The sequence below is a fragment of the Chelonoidis abingdonii genome, chromosome 10, assembly GCF_003597395.2.
Source record: "Chelonoidis abingdonii isolate Lonesome George chromosome 10, CheloAbing_2.0, whole genome shotgun sequence".
NCBI lineage: Eukaryota > Metazoa > Chordata > Testudines > Testudinidae > Chelonoidis > Chelonoidis abingdonii.
This window is the reverse complement of record NC_133778.1, coordinates 29,595,233-29,612,435: the sequence shown is the minus strand read 5'-3', so window position 1 is coordinate 29,612,435 and position 17,203 is coordinate 29,595,233. Positions and strand designations below refer to the sequence as shown.

The 17,203-nt window shown below is 39.0% G+C and overlaps 1 long non-coding RNA gene across 1 annotated transcript in view; it reads left to right on the top strand.

Annotated features, from left to right (window-relative positions):
• Positions 1–10,428, top strand: part of LOC116831343 (uncharacterized) — a 121,619-nt gene extending 111,191 nt beyond the window's left edge. Inside the window, exon 3 of the long non-coding RNA XR_012656602.1 lies at positions 10,318–10,428. This is a non-coding gene — a long non-coding RNA (uncharacterized LOC116831343). The remainder of the gene's footprint in view (positions 1–10,317) is intronic.
• Positions 10,429–17,203: the final 6,775 nt, after the last annotated feature.

Genomic DNA, 17,203 nt, shown 5'->3' with positions numbered 1-17,203 from the left:
CTGATTGGTCCTCTGGTCAGGTGTTTGGTTCCCTTTGTTAACCCTTTACAGGTAAAAGAAACATTAACCCTTAGCTATCTGTTTATGACAACCACCGTGTTTTCTCTCCTGGACAGCTTCAAAATCCCATAGGATGAAAATCCTTGGATAGCTATGACTTATTTTTCTGTTGTGTTCTATATGTTTCAGTTGTAACTATTTACTCTTTCTACTGAGTAAATGAATACTCAATACATATTCATGTGCAGATGGCAGGGGCTGATCTCTAGACCTTGCCAATACTTTGCAGTTGAAAAAGTGTCAATGAGGATAATTGTCCAGCTGTAATAATGAAGTCATTTTTCATAAGCAGTTGTGTAAGTTGCTGAATCAATACATTTTGACATCACATTTATGCATCTTCAGTTTATATAACAGCAGTAATTATCATTTTATAGGTAGCAAAATAACCTAATGTGTAATTAAAGTCTTAAATAACATACATTTTGGGATCTTTATGAGATTTCTTTGCTACTTTGAGACCAGATTCTAATCCAGTACACCAATGCAAAGATGGAGGAACTTGCACTGACATCAGTTACTCCAAATGCACGTGTAGCTGAATATCAGAATCTGTTCCTTTTATCTTTATTGCCTTATAAGGACTGTCAAGGTTATTTTGGAACCGACACTTTAGTTATTTTGAGGTTGTTATAATCTGATGAGATAAATTCTTCAATTGTTAAATATCTAGTGGCAAAAAGCAATACACACAGTATTGGGGCACTAAAAGTGATTTAACATTCAATACACTTGCCCTGTATCGTCTCTGGCTAAAGGAAAAGGACTATTTCCAGTAATTTAAAGATCATAAAGAAATTTTAGGGCATTATTTGTTCAGACTACAACACAGTGCCTATAGTTTATATTTTCTGGGATGAAAATTCTACTTTTGTTGGTTTATTCCAATGAGTGTAAACGCTGCAAACATGAGCCCATAACAAATTATAAGTAACTGTGCTTCTCAAACTCTTCATTTATTCATATAATTAGGATCAGTACATCCACGCACATTATCAGATGTAAGCCTGCCTCATACAAAGTTATCCTCTAATATTTTATTAGTTTTATCAGTATCAGCTCACTGAAAAAAAGTAACTCTGTGATTAATACTGTGGCCCAAACTGAATAACTGATTTGTCACAAAATTTTTGAGTTTGAAACAAATCTTCTATTCAGGTGAAGGTAAAGTTACCATCAACAGCATGTGGAAAGCTGTGGAAGGCTTGGATAAGTCACTGATGCCAGTTTTTAAAGAGTGGCCAGAGATAATGTATTGGGTGCCTTATTTTTTTTTAGTGTTCAGTTTTTTGTTGCACAGATCTCAGGATTGATTTCCAGAATATTGACTTCAACCATATTTCTGGGTGTCCCGTGCTTTTAAATATGAGGCCAAAGGTGCCTGAAATCGGGCACCTAAAATCAGTGGCTGGTTTTGAAAACAGATTCACCCACCCAGTCTCTTTGTGTCTCGTTTCTTCATCTGAAAATGGGGATATTTTCCTATCTCATGGGAGAGTTGTGAGGATAATCCATTGTTGCCTGAGGTATTTAGAAAGGCCTGTGAATAAAAATAGGAGGATATTTGGACACACAATTCTGGCATTAATTCACTTGCTATGTCCCAAATGTTCTTTATTATGCACAAAACAATTTGTACATCAGTCAAGTACAAGATTTGTTAGATTGAATAGGTGCATTGCCCCAACAAATACTGTTTGTTTTTCTGTTTCTTCCATACCTCAGATGCCAAATGATTTATCATTCTCAGTCTAGCACTAAGCATTAGTCATCACAGATAACTAATTTAACGTCTCTTTACCTTGTTTCTATAGTGTCTGCTAGAAAATAGACTGGAGGTAATTTTTTAACTGTTTTCTGGTCACAACTTCTATATGTGTAACTATTTGTTTCTATAAATCAACATTTATATGGACAAATAATTGCTTGCCTCTCTGCCTAGTTTGCGTAGACAAAGCCAATTTATGAATCAAAAGGTGGATTTGGGATATATAAATCAGGATGTGTACATAAAAATAGGGTTAGCTGGGTATTTTGGTACAATTTGTGTGCAGTCACTGCTTGGACTGTGTACTCTTTGGGCTGTGGACTGTCTTTTCATTGTTTATCCACTGTCTCATAGAATGAAGCCCTGACTGGAATACTACCACAATAAAATTCCTTCTCTTAGTCAATATCTTGAAAAAAGTTTGGCTAATGAAAGAGACATAGTGGAGTGGAAGTGCTGTACTGGCACTGGCATTTATTCCTGGGTGGTGAAATTATATGTTCATTTCTGTCATTTTTCCTTCCTCAGAAGCTGCCTTTCAAAATACCTTTTGTTTTTTGGTACAATACAGTTGTTTGATTCCAAAGCTACTGCTTTGTTCTCTTTTTGGTTTAGTCAGTGTTCACCTTGGCTCTTATATAATGTTCAGCTAGCAATCTTAAAGCATTTTACAAAGGAAGGTCAGAGTCATTATCCCCTTTATGCAGATGAGAAAAGTGAAGTGTAGAGAGGTTAAATGAGCTTCCCATGGTTGTAGAGCAATGAACAGAACCCAGGTCTTCTGACTGCCATTCAGTGCCCCATCAGCTAAAGCAAGCTAAACTATCACTATTTAGGTCTTGTTCTTTCCTGTGTATATAGACTTCGTTGCTCTACATTCCTACAGTTTATAAATAATGCTTGTTGGACCGTAGAATAGAATAATAGAATATCAGGGTTTGAAGGGACCTCAGGAGGTCATCTAGGTTCTCTTCCCAGCTTTGTTACTGGCTCACTCCCTGACTTGACTTAACCTTTTTTGTGCATCAGTTTACTCATAGGTAAATAAAGATAATAATGCTATATAGTTAGATATTAGAATGATAAACCCTGAATAGACTCCTATTTCTGTTTTATCTGCTGAGTTGGAGCATTTTAATTATTTCCAGCAAACCAGAAAAGGAGAAAGGTGTTAAAGTAAGAAGAATGACATCACGGGGACTAATGGTGAGTGTTACTTTTTGGGGACATAACCAGGAGAGGCAGTAGGATAGCAGAAATGAGGAGTGTTGAGTTGAAAAGGGGTTGCAAGAGTAGAGAGTGATGTATGTTTGTGGGCATGGAGTGGGGCAGAAATGAGGAAAGTTAAGGAGTGGGCAGAACTAATTGATCAGTGTAGGGTGACCAGATATCCCGATTTTATAGGTACAGTCCCAATATTTGGGACTTTTTCTTATATAGTGCCTATTACCCTCCCACATTCTGTTCCGATTTTTCATACTTGCTATCTGGTCACCCTAGATCAGTGGGAGTTTGGGGGAGGGTTGTTTGAAGCCAGTGATTGCATTACTGGACTCATGGTGAGGAGACTGTTGCCTCCCTCCAATTCTTTAACTTTCAGAGACAATGTTTAGTCTGCTCTGGTGAAGTCATCAAGGTTAGAACAGCATTTGGATTGGGTGTGTTGTATGTGTCTACCAAATCAAATGTGGGTGTTTATCCAAGAGTTATTGGGAAGCAGAGGTCAAATGAATTGGAACTTTTGCTCTGAAATTATGTCAGGCATACTGTAGCTAGGGCAGATTTTACAGTTTTGGCTGGAATGCTATATGTTTTCTTCTAAAATTGGCTCAGCCGATGGAAAACTAAAACTACAACAACATGTTTTAGTTATATTGGAGCTAGTCTGGGAGTAGAACGCTTGGGAAGGATTTTTACTGTTCTCCAGGGTTTCTTAGACATTTTCATAGTGTAGGCGCATGTTAATAAGCAGATTTGTCATGTGGACATCTCCCTTCCTGTCTGTGATTGTACACACTGCCTTGCATTGATTCACAATCACCAAATGCCCTTACTCAGATAAGTAATAGGAACATATTTAGTGTATTTTAGCAGTCTCTTAATGTTATTTAGCTGATGAACATGAGGAGAACCAGTCCCATATGGCCAGCTACCATTCCACGGCACACCAGCAAGTACTCCCCAAACCACTAGTGATCCATGGATCACAGTCTGAGGATTGCTGCTCTGCCAACTTTCCAGTGTAAATAAGAGCACAGGAAAAAGACAAAGAACCAGAACTCTTCTCTGATGCTGATTCTCCTTCATCTTCTTTCACATACTTTATGCGTTTAGATCTGTTACTGTAATGTCAATGGCATGTGTGTAATTTGTGTACCCATTTATGTTTCAAAAGCACTTAAGAATTCTTTGGGATGAAAAGTGATATATAATATATTCCTCTTGAAATCTAAGTGACAGCATCTGTGAACAGTGCAGAGAAAATGAATTTTGGCTTATAATTTTCCCAGCAGCCAGCTATGTCAAATACTGTACTTGAGTAACTATAAGACATTTAGAACTGTATCACAAAGAAAGAGAGGAGTCAATGATCCACTAGCTCCCAAATCCACTGCTCACACCCTGTCCATCCATGCCTGAGCTCTACAGTCACTACTGTGGTCTCTCAAGAGAGTTCTATAGAGAGAGGCTGCTCCCTGTATCTTGTCTTCCTGCGCTGTGGAGCCTCCTGACCTATTATGTGGATTCCAAAAGTGTGTAGGGGTGAGCATGCATTATAGCTGCTATCTTAACTTTATCTATACTGGAGCCTCCTTTTCATCCTTTATTGCACCCCTCTTCCTACAGGAGAGGGATGGGAGCCTTAGCTCTGTGGTTTAGTTCCTTTCACCCAGGGTTTGATTTTTGAGACTGTTTAAACTTCGTAGTGCCTAACTTAACAAACTACATTTGATTTAAGGTAAAGTCCCTACCACACCCTTCAAGTCAGGACCCCTATCCCAAAGTCCAATGGCTGTTTCTTTCTGTTCTCATAGGTGAAAAAAGGGAGATGGACAGGGAGAGAAATATCTTGGGCTGTGTGCCTCTCCCTTTTATAGTTCAGCCCCCCTCAAAAGTGCTATCCAGATAAGCATAAGGGGACCTGGAATCTAGTGAAAAAAGATGCTCTTTTCTTTTACCTGTGTGTGCTGAGATGCAGATTTTCTTTGTCGTCTTTCTTTTCTCTCTCATTGTCTGAGAACCCTGTTTACAACTAATATGCAAATTGAGGTAACCACACATCCTTTTGTGTAAGACCTCTTAGACCACTTTTTTGCCTTAATTGGTGCTACATGAGTTTGAACATGTGCCTTTAATATTATACAGGGTGGATTTCATAACTTTACATGTAACATTGCTGCATACATTTCCCCAGGATATTATTTACCAGTGAGTTATTAGTTTTCAAATGGTGCCTCACAAGGCATATTTTGTACAAAGATTATTACAATACCAGGTAGGATGTGAATACAGGAGTGCAGTCACTCACAGTGGAGTTAAGCTATGTTTGAACTATATTTTAAATACATATTCTAGCAATGGATTCCAAGCACAGGTCCTGTTCTAATGCAAAAGAAAAGATAAGCCTGAGGGTGTTTTAAGTCCTGGTATTCAGAGGTGCTGAGCATCGGCAGCTGCTACCGCCTTCAACTAGAGTTGTAGGGGCTCCACACTGCAGGGCTAAGTTAGGCATCCTGAAGCTGAGGCACTCCAGTTCAGTGGCCATTTTCAATCATTTTAGCCTTGGGAATCTACAGCTACTTAGTCCTAAATGGAACACATTTTGGAATAGAAACACAATCAGTATACTGTTGTAAATAATTAAATGTCTATGGTAGCAAAGGGTAGTTCTGCTAAAATTGAATATAGGATACTGAAAAATCAGTGCAAGAGCATAGCATTTACTTATCAGGTTCAGGGCTGTCATAATGATTAAATGGTGGATTAAAACAACTCTTCATATTTTGTAGCCACAGAACACATTATTTTAATAAATGCTGAAGGTCATTTATGTATCTCAGTATTTCTGTGAAAGTATGATGGAAACAAGTAAGATGGATGAACATGATACACCACATACTTAATAAATTTGGGACGTATGCATCTTGGCAGTACAGCAAGATATTCAAATTATTAAAATACTTCAGGCTCCACAACATAACACTATAGGGGATTATCTACCTTTAGAAAATTCTAACATAAAATGTGTTTCTGATCTACTATAGCATTGTGTGTGCAGTTATTCTTTTACTTGTACTAGAAAATAGCAGCCATTACTCATTGGTACCATAATTATTGTTTTGTGGAAATTATTAAGGCTTGCAGGTATAAGAGCAATGGAGAGAAAAAAGCAGAATATAATAGGGCTGTCTGTAGCACTAGAAAGAAAGGAGGTCAACTAGTAACTGAGAGAATAAAGAACAGGAGTATTTGTGGCACCTTAGAGACTAACAGATTTATTTAAGCATAAGCTTTCATGAGCTACAGCTCACTTTTTGCATCCGAAGAAGTGAGCTGTAGCCCACGAAAGCTTATGCTTAAATAAATTTGTTAGTCTCTAAGGTGCCACAAGTACTCCTGTTCTTTTTGCGGATACAGACTAACACAGCTGCTACTCTGAAACCTGAGATAATAAAATTGACAATGATTTTCAAGTGATCTACTCTGGTTCTTTTTTTCTTTTCTTTTTTAACAAGACTAGATAAAGAAAAGGGAGACAGTATTGGTGCCCTTCTTATTTTCTGTTGCTAAAAAGCAGGCAAGGGAGTGCTTGGAATGGTCAAACTGTGCAAATCAGCAGGTCTGAATGATATGCATTGTAGGTTGTTAAGGGAATTAATTAGTTAATGAACTTACTGAACCACTGGCAATTATTCTGAAATGTTATGGACAGCTGCAGAAGCCTGCAGGATGGAAATAAATGTGGTATCAGTGCTGGAAAGAGAACATTTTTTGTTCAGTGCATATAACTTCAGTGTCTAGTAAAATAAATATTAGGAGAGAATGTTTGGACACCTGGGGCTAAACCTGAAGTTTTTCCTTAATCTTTACTCAGGAAAACCCCTTGTGATTTCTTAGTCAGAAGAAAGGCATGTGCCTAGTCTTCAGTGAAAACGCTCCCATGCTTCAAGTTAGGCACAAGCTTAAGAATCGGGGCCATAGTGAGACTTCATGAGGAGTTAATAAAACTGTGATTAATAAATATCAAGTGAGGCATAGAATTCACTGTGATGGAGAAACATGAAAAGCCATAGGAACAATAATAAACATCCAGTTATTGTAGATGTGAGTTTCCAGTGTAACATGGAGGCAAAAAAAGGCCCAAGTGTGATTTTGGTCTTCGTACAGTATGTGGAGTCATTTCATGGATTAGGAAGGTAATTGTACAGCACTGATTAGATGACAACTTTACTATGCACAGGTCTAGATGTGACATACCAGGGTACAATCCAGACTAATGAGCTGCTGTGTTTCCCCTGCCCTGAAACCTTGGGTGCCTTACAATGCTGTGCTGAAGCACCTTCCATGTGGGCTGCTCGCAACAACCTGTCAGCATGCAGTCCACACCGTGAGTATTTGTGAGCTACTGCAGCCAAACCAATCTTGGTTATACTGCTGGGTGACCCCAACATATCCCAGATATTACCCAAGAAATGTATGTCCTGTACTGCCCAGCACTCTCCTGGACAGGACAAATTATATTAAGTCAGTTATTTCTTTAATAGAAACAATATATACACAACTTGTCACCCCAAATGGAGTTTCCCAGACACTTCAATTTAAACACACTGGATTAGATAAAACAATAAAACAAGTTTATTAACTATAAAGAGATTTTAAGTGAATACAAGTAATGGGGCATAAAAGCCAGAAATGGTTACAAGAAAAATAAAGATAAAACACTATAGGTGCCTAATTTAACAAACTGTTTTTTCACCACGTTTTCAGCAGTCTTACTGGTCAAACTTCTTAGGTCAGGACCCCTCCTTCAGTCCAATGGCTACTTCCTTTGTTTCTCTGGGTGCAGTGAATTGATGGGTGGGGAAGGGGTGACTTGGGATGTCTGTCCCTTCTTTTTATAGTCCCGTCTCCACTTTGAGAACCATTTCCAGCTGAGAGCAAGGCTACAGGCAGTCTGAAGGGAAAGGAACTCCATGGTATTTCTTTGCTAAGATGTAGATTTTTTGTTCCCCGCCCCTTCTCCTGCCAAAGAATGGTCACTTAATAGGTAAGTCTTGTTTACACCAGACTAGGGCGTCCGCTTACCCTTTCTCTCTGAGAAATTGATTTGGCCACGCCCCAGGCTTCTCTGGAAAACATACTTTTAGTCATGATCTCAGCTTATGTTTATAACTAAACATCTAACCTGCTACATGCTTGTTGCCATGATTTTATTGACCAGGAAATTGAGTTTTTAGATACCTCACAAGACATGCCTTGTACAAAAATGGTTACAGTGGTGTGTAGGGTGTGAACATGGGGGTATATTCTGTCACACTAGGCATCTCACTACCTGAAATATTTTGACAAATTGGAGAGAATTCAGAGAACACCAGCTGGCATAAAGAAGGGTTTGGAAGACTGATTTACCAAAAGAAGCTACAAAAATGAAATGTGTCAATAAGGGTAGAGGAGAGTGTTTGATGAGCATCCATAAATACCTCAAGGATTTACAATCTCATGGAGGGAGGAAAATCATGCAGGAAGGTGGAAAAACTCTCTCTGTCTCTTTGCCAGATTACACACTTGCCTATTAAAATTAGCAAGGGTGAGAAAATACTCTGTGTGATTCATCTCCCAGAGATTCCTTCACCTGGGTCTATCAGAGAGAACTAGCTTGACCTCCCAATTGTGAAAGAGTCTGCGGAGCCATTCTGAAGAGCCTGTAGATCCCTGGAGATTTGTGCAGGCTGTAGGATCCACAGGAACCACTGCCAACCTTACTTATGTTTGGTGGTACCTTACTCTGCAAATAGTCTCCTGGACTTTATATGGAGTTAAGATACTACTCATTGCAAGCAGGAACATCACAGTTTGGCCCATGTCTATTATAGTCCGTTGTTCTGACCTTGAACTATCAAAATATGCATTCTATATTAGCACAGTTGCTAGATTACTGTAGCTCCATGGTCTAATGGAAACATGTAAGCCCTAAGCTGAATATGATGGGTAAAAAATTAATGACAGTGAGATCTCTTAGGTGTAGTCTCTCAAGAGAAAGTGTGAAACCCCTGTTGCTTAGGATATTGGAAACTGTAGTGGACACAGATACATTAGGGAATGCTATTGTTGGAAACAATTCTGCATTGATGGAGAGAAGACTCAGTAACCTAACAGGTTTTTACCAGCTTGTTTAATTACATGAAAAATAGGGACAGATATAAAACTGCAATCCATAATTTATTACCTAATAATACATAGACAATAAAAATATATGACTTAGACACTTTAAAAATTGAACATACATTGATTCTTATATAGATTCTAGTCTCATCACACTTTACAGATATAGGCCCTTATTCTGTTATGTTAAATCCCCTTTAAACCACTCCGACAGTGCAAATACTCTTTTTTCCCTCACCTTAAAGCTGCTTTGGTGTAACAGAGCACTGGTGTAACAAAATTAAGCAAACTTAGCGTAGGCTAAGTGCTAGGATTAGATGGTGCAATATATTTTGGATGGAATATTTAGGTGATAAAAGTTTGCATATGTTCACAAGTTGCAGATGCAGTGCTATTCAGTTTTCTCTTGCCCATTATCTTCTGGTAAAGACTATCTTTGATTTTTATGATTCTCCTCAAAGTGCAAGCTGTTTACTCAAAATGTCTTGACCATCTTTATTTTCTATTTTCAATGTAAATCTACAAACCCCTTTTTTGTTGAATCTTTTGGAAGTGATATATACTTCAGTCATGAAGGGTTAAACAGTTTCTGTGTGGAACTAAGGCCAGAATATATTGTAGCTGGAAATGACTGTGTTTCTGCCTATACGTCCACCAGTCTGGACTTCTAATCAACTTTTAAATACAGGAGGATTTATGGCCCAATTCTGCATATGCTGTGCATCTAACTCCCAATGAAGCTAATGTGAATGTTAGCTGTGCAAGTGATGCATGATCAGACCCTTATTTTCTATAATGAACAGTCCTTTTGTTTATCTGAGGGATTTGTGCACAAGGAAGCTACAGGAAAAAATTATCTGGATTCAAACTTCCTTTTAAAAGCTGCAAGTCTGTAGCTTCTGGCATTTTTGTTTGATGGCTGAGAATTCTGATGCTACAGAGGTCTATTAAAAATGTCTAGCATTAAGTATATCAGATGCCTTAAGCTATTTATATCAGTCTTTTTAAAATGAGAAAATAATGAGCATAATAAAAATAATTTCAGTGCTTTGTTACAACATTAGCTCTTACCTGACATTTGTCATTGTTTCTTTCTCCCTTCACAGTGCATTGAAAGCTACAAAGCAGAAACGATAAAAGTTGAAAGATGTTGACAAATGAGTGATATGCGAGCAAGTGTCTGTCGTGCCCCTGGCCGAGAAATTTGAAAATACTAGGATAAGGTTTGTATTTAACTTTATTTCTGTTGCAAGTCAACTGATTTATGTAGTAAATGTATAGGTCTGTTAGCTCACATTAGGTGAAATGACTTTGTCAGTCAACAGCTGAGGAGTAAAATGGATGATGCTTAACTTATTCCATTCAAATATAGATGAACTCTAATATCTACTAGTTCATTTCTGAGTTGACTGGTGACTTTGAAAGCAATGCTGATTATTTTCGCTAAACATTGGTCTCAACAACTTAAAAAACATAAGTATAATAGAAAGTAATTCAAAACTCCATAAAGAGTAGTAAGAAGGCATTGAAATAATGTGTGAAATCCTGACTTCACTGAAGTCACTGGAAACCTCCTCCTCCATTGACTTGAGTGGGGCCAGAATTTCACCCAGTGAGCCAAATTCTAAGCTCCACTATAACTGCTTTGTGCTGCTAGTTGGCTTAATGCCACCGTTGCCTCCCCCTGAGCGGATGTTGCCAGAATGAGATCCAGCATGTTCATATGTAAGTATTTATTAAAATTTTAGTTCTGTATTTTCAGTGCTATTGTGCGTGACAAGGTCAATAAGAAAATCACTAGACTAAATCCTTCCTTCGGATACAGCTGTACAAGTCCCATTTAAGACAGAGAGTTGTGCATGAGTAGATGAGGGCTGTCTTTGCTCCACTGGTCCAATTCTACTTTAGCTGAAGTCAGTAGCAAAAGTCCTCTTGATTTTCAGTGGCAGGAGAGTCACGCACAATGGCACTGAAAATACAGAACTGAACTTTTAATAAATACTTTGATATGAACATGTTGGATCTGATTCTGGGCTATATCAGCTCATGAGGAGGCAAAGGCGGCATTAAGCTTTTCTTCCACCATAAGTTACACTGGGGAAGAGGTAGAGGGATGACCAAAAGGAGTAGAGAGCTTCCTAAATGCCCTTTGCCATACTGGAGATAAAATGTTAAGCTTCCTTAATGCGTTTGGCTTTGAATATTTGTTTAGAAGTTTTAAGACAGAATGTTGCATATCACAGTCCCTGAAAGATAACCTAGAAATTACATTCTGCAAAGAAACACTGTTGTTTTTATAATTTTAAATTGCAGTGGGTGAACTTTCAAATTTGGGTACAGAGAGTTGTTCAAAGAACATCCGTTAGTTGGAAAGAAATAATAATGATAAATTAACATTTATCTGTTAGATTGTACAAGCTGGCATTTTCCATCATCGAACATTGATAAAAGTTGTATACCTACTCAGGGTCAAGGAAAGAAACATAAAATTAATGAAATGGTGCTTGAAAATATGAACTTAGTAGATGGCTGAGGGCTAAATTGTGTTAACCCTATTCATGTATCAAATGATGATTTCCATTTTGTACTATGTGTTGAGCAAACCTCTAAATTTGCCTGAGGGCAGCTTATTGTAATACGTTTCAGACAGTTGCCCTACCCAGAAAGATGTTATTGACCCTATCACAGAGAAGCCATCATGGCAGCAATCTGGAGCCATCGACTTTCAATGACTCTAACCATTGGCTTACCTTCACGGAACAGTGGTTTCTCACCTGGAGGGGGCTGGAGATTCCCAACTTGAGCATATGGCACAGAAGAGAGACCCTACTGAAGAACAGGATTCTGTGCTGTGCAGAGGGAACCAAACATAGCCATGTGTAGTATGGTCTTGCAGGAGAAGACAAGAGGGACTCTGACCAGCCTGAAATGCTGACAAACCTTGGACTCATTTAAGGAGTGAGATCAAACTAGGGGAGGGAGCATTTCAGGACTGGATTATTTTCAGATATCTGAACCTCCAAGTGCTTTTTAAAAAATAGATCATGATGATTAAGAAGTTCCTTTTGCTAAGCCAGTGTTCTTTACTTTCCTGACTTCTTGTCCCCAGAGGAGTTAACTAGAAGACCAGGATGCTCACAGCTTAGGTGGAGTTTTGGAGGATGGTGTAAAAGCATCTGGGCATTTCAAGAGGTCTCAGACATAGATTTGGGGGTCTAGAGTGGCTGTGCATCAGTGCCCCATATCCCAAAGATGGATGTCAGAGAAGAGTTGTGAACCTGAGGGCGTGCCCTGTAGAGCCCCAGAGCTAGAAATAGTAACTAGACTTTACGCAGACCAGTTTGGAAGCTTGTGGGACCCAGTACCTGGGACAACTTGCAACAGAGTGGTGACCATATGGTGGGGTTCTAGGGCACATCATAAGTCTTCTCACATATGTAAAGCAGACAGGATTTGTCATTGAACATATTAAATCATTGTAGGGCAACGCTTGAGAATAATTGTTCAGTACTGACTGTAGGTTATAGTGTATTTGTTTTTGTTTTACACTAGGGGAATATGCTTTATGTAAATAAGATTTTTTTTTCTCAAACTTCAAATTATCTTATACAAACATATTCAGATCTGATGCATCATAATTTCTTTGTGGTAATCTCTGATCAGTGAGTGAAGCAATGGAAAGCTAAAGGTAATAAATTATCTCCACTGTTTCTCAGGCTATGACGATCTAGAAGAATAATGCTGCATGTCAGTACTTTTCATTATCTGTGATAGAGTTTAAAAGAATAATTAAGATGTGCTTATATTGTAAGCTATTGTCATGCATATTGTCATGGTAACATGCATAGTATAAAAATTAGCATAACTTGGTGACAAACTATTTTAAAGGTGCTACAAATTCCTATGGAGACTATTGTAGTATGTTTCCCTTTTGATTTTCAAAATGATGTTGCTTAAATTGTCTGTAAAATAATCTGTAGGCACATCCTGGCTGCTGCTAATATTTTGTCAAAGCTATCTTTGATCTGCTGGTAAACTTCCTTAATTCTTTGACTGACATTTCCCCTTACTGTCACTTTGCATCATACCACTTTAGTTGTTCCTCCCCACAGTATCCTTAGTCCCAGAAATGCCTCCCCAGCCATATTCCTCCCACATTAAACCTCCGCAACACAGTCCCTGCCCTCTGGGTTTTCAGCCTGCAGGCTTTCTGTGGATTACTGGTTGAGACAGCAATCTCTAGCCTCCTCTTTTCCCTCTACGCCTCCTTTGCTATGCTCCCCAGCCCTGCATCTGACTGTGTCATTCTCCAGACAGGAAATCACTGATGGTTCACCAAGTGATGTTCTCTCTGGCAAATCACAGGTGAAAGTTTTCCCTGCAACATAACCCCTTCCCACAGACTCCAACTTCCTATTTGAAAGCAAACCCTACAGGTGCAACCTCCTTCCCAACCCTACTACTTACATTTTCAGTCAACATCAGCTGGGGTGACCTGCGTGTCCTTGCTTGATTTTTCACTCTGCTGGGGGAGAATCACAATCTTTGAGGGGGATGGGGCTGCTATTTGTGATGCATCTGCAGGCACAGTCTGTCAGCATGGGTAGTGAGGAATATGAGAGAGAACTGACTTTGACAGGCTCACTCATCAGCCTCACCCACCCATAGTGGATAGTAAATTGGATAGTTTCTAATTTTAAAAGAAAAACATGGATTAAGGCATCAAATGTCCATTCTAATAGGGTTTCAGATAGACCTTGTATGATCAAACGATCCAGTTCCTATTTACCTGGCTCTTTAGCCTTTGTCAAAGACTTTATATGTAGTTTTATTGAAGAGATGGGGCTAGAAGTCACTGCCTCCACTTACACCAGCCTTGCATTTGGCCCAGAAAACTATTGTTAAAATTCTTTGCTTATTTTGTGTTTTGATTTTAGTGTGAATTTATGGAAATAAGTTTGTACTGCATTGGGAAATACTGTTTATTTATAATCCAGTCATGAAAGTTTATGGATTACTGATGAAAGAAAGTAGTGACCTACTTTTCAAAAGTGGAGAGCTCTCACACATCCCACTAAAGTCAACAGAAACTACATGCGCTCAGTCTGATAGAGTGGGATATGCCTCTAGCAGATTGTGAACTCCATTTTCTATTGTCTTTCTTTATGTGCCTCCTTTTGTGTGTGCAAACTGTCATATTGTGTTCTGTGTTGACAAGGTCAGTCCATTTCATACACTGCCCTGCCAGGGAGGGATGTGGGATACCTCAGAGAGGACTATCAATGAGAAAGCCATCAAAGAACCATCACGAGTATAAGGAACTGGAGACTTGAGAGGGATGAGGCATTTGTTTTGGTGTCTAAGATAGCTGATCTGTGTACCACCACAGCCCAAGGAAGGAGCAGCAGGCACAAGGTCTAGCCCAGGGAGGGTACCTTAGAGACCCAGAGCTAGGGGCAACAACCCCACTCTGATTAGACCTGGTTTGCTTAGGAGCACATGGGATTCACCAGTTGGGTCCATTCATAACAGGTTGGTATCCTTCCTGAGACTGGGGATGGGCCAGGTTGTGAAAGTTAGCACCTTTGAAAATCAGGCCACTGGTGACTGAATGAAGGTTATTGTTTAGCTGGAAACAACTTTGCAGACATTTTATAAGAAAAGGAAAAGAAATATTTAGGTTCAAAACAGCTGGAGGTCTGCACAGTGTGAAAGCATAAATTAATACATTGTACTGTTTCTTGGCACCCACTGAAGAGTGAAAAAATACCATCCCCCTCATAGAACATTGCATGGGGCAGTATAGTTGTTAGAGGCTATTGGTCTGGTGGGGAAGCTGGTTTCTGAGAGGCACTTCTAATTGGAAAGATGGGGGCTGAGGCAAACTGGAAGCCAGTGTCTGTGGTGTATGGGGAAGGAGCTGTGGCCTGAGAGCAAAGGAAAAAATCTGCTCTTTCCTGCTAGTTATAGCTTTGGGCCAGATGCGACCCCGTAATTTCCCTATCCCTGCTTTAGAGGAAGGGGTTACAAGGCTTCACACAGCCGCTTCCTACTGGGGCAGGGAGACGAGGCAGGTAGATGCAACATTAGAGAAAAATGTAATTAACGAGAATTTGTGATATCTAGAACTTTTTTTGCAAGTAGATTCATTTAGTGCTGAGAAGCTGCTTTACTTAAGATGATTAGGCACAAATTCCAGTGTAGATTTTACTGATTTGTTATGGGCTTATGTAGTCCTTAGACTTTGGGAATTTCAAGCCAGAGCTGTCATCTCATTTTTTTAAAAGTGTGTTTTTGAAATCCATCAAGGTAGTTTTTTGGTGACTAGATGACTTTAATATCATGGGAAGCAAGAATATACAAAAAATTCCTCACCTGTAACATTACAACAGAGTTTATAGAAAGGCACATTAAATTGATGTGTTTTTTAAAAAAAATATTATATATCTGGGAGAGAAGTTTAACTCTGTGTGTGTGTTTGTGAGTGTGTGCGTGCGTGGGGAGGGTGCATGGGGAATTCTTTCTTTAGGCTGAATAGCACCTTATTCCACAAGCTGTCCCATTGAAGTCCTTGTTATTTAACATATATAAAGAGATTACAGTTTGGCTCTTTATAATGAAACACATGTTTAAACTAGGGGTAACTAGTATAATGCTTTGACTGTATTTGTAATAAGCTGACAGTAATTGCTGTAAGGGGCTATAGGAAGTCTGAAATGCTTAAAGTCTTGTAATCTCACATTGACTACAGTGAGTTGTAATAATAGTTCAGTGGAAGGTCACAACTTTCCTGTTTTCTGCTGGAGAGATGTAAAATTTATTTTTACTGCTGTAATAGTATACTGTGGGGCTCTAGTATGCCTGATCGGCTTCAGCTGGAGAACACTATTGACTTCTCAGTGCCTCTGGTTTGGTTAATTTTAGCTCCAGAACTCCTGCCTTTCTGGCACTTGATGTGCTCACTGACAGGTCATTACTCTAACAGTGGACCCCTGAGGACATGATTTAAAGGGGAAGGATTCCTAATGAAAGGCCTTGCTTCAGCTAATGCACACATCACTTAAACAATGGTTGGCATGTACCAAAATCTACAGTAGTGGAGTCTGAGACTTTGGAAAACCGAGGGCTTATCTACACTTACAGTAATGCAGTGGCATAGCTGCACCAATACAGCTGTGCTGCTGTAGCATTTAGTGAAAACTTCACCTGTACCAATGGAAGAGCTTCTCCCATTGGTGGTTGTACTCCACCTCCCCGAGATGCAGTAGCTATGCCAATGGGAGAGGCCCTCTCATTGACATAGTACTGTCTACACCAGAGGTTAGGTCAGTATAACTATGTCACTCGAGGATGTGCATCTTCCACATCCCGACTGATATAGTTATACTGATGTAAGTTGGTAATGTAGAAGACCAAACCTGAGGTTGTGATACCACAAATCATTACTTACTCCAAATAAGTGGTCTTTCTACACTCCAGTAAGAGGTCACTGGGATTATTTGTGAGCTTGGGTATTTATGATAAGGCTCTGAATATCTCAAGAAAGATACAACAGTCTTTCAGTTAAATGAAAAATCAAACAAATAAATAAAGCACTTACAGGCCACGTTAGATTCATATCTACATTCACACACATAGTTAAGAAATGCCAAAGTTGTTGCCATAATATTTATTTGCTTACATTGCATGCAGTGTAGGTGTTTAATGACCTATTCAAATCAAAACACAAATATTACATATGTGCCATGAGAGAGTGTTAATGAACCTTGGCTTTTGCATTTACTAATTTTGCATTTAATGTAACCTTAATGTTGCATTAACTTTGGTTATTTAAAGAAAACAGGATTAAAAATCATAATGAAATTTCCTGTACATGAAGGCATTTAAATAGCCCCACCAGGCTTTTTGAAATTGAGCTCTGGAGAGTTGCACTCACAGTTCTCCATTCTCCACAATATACAGGAAGGGTGAATTAACACCTATGCTGCTGTT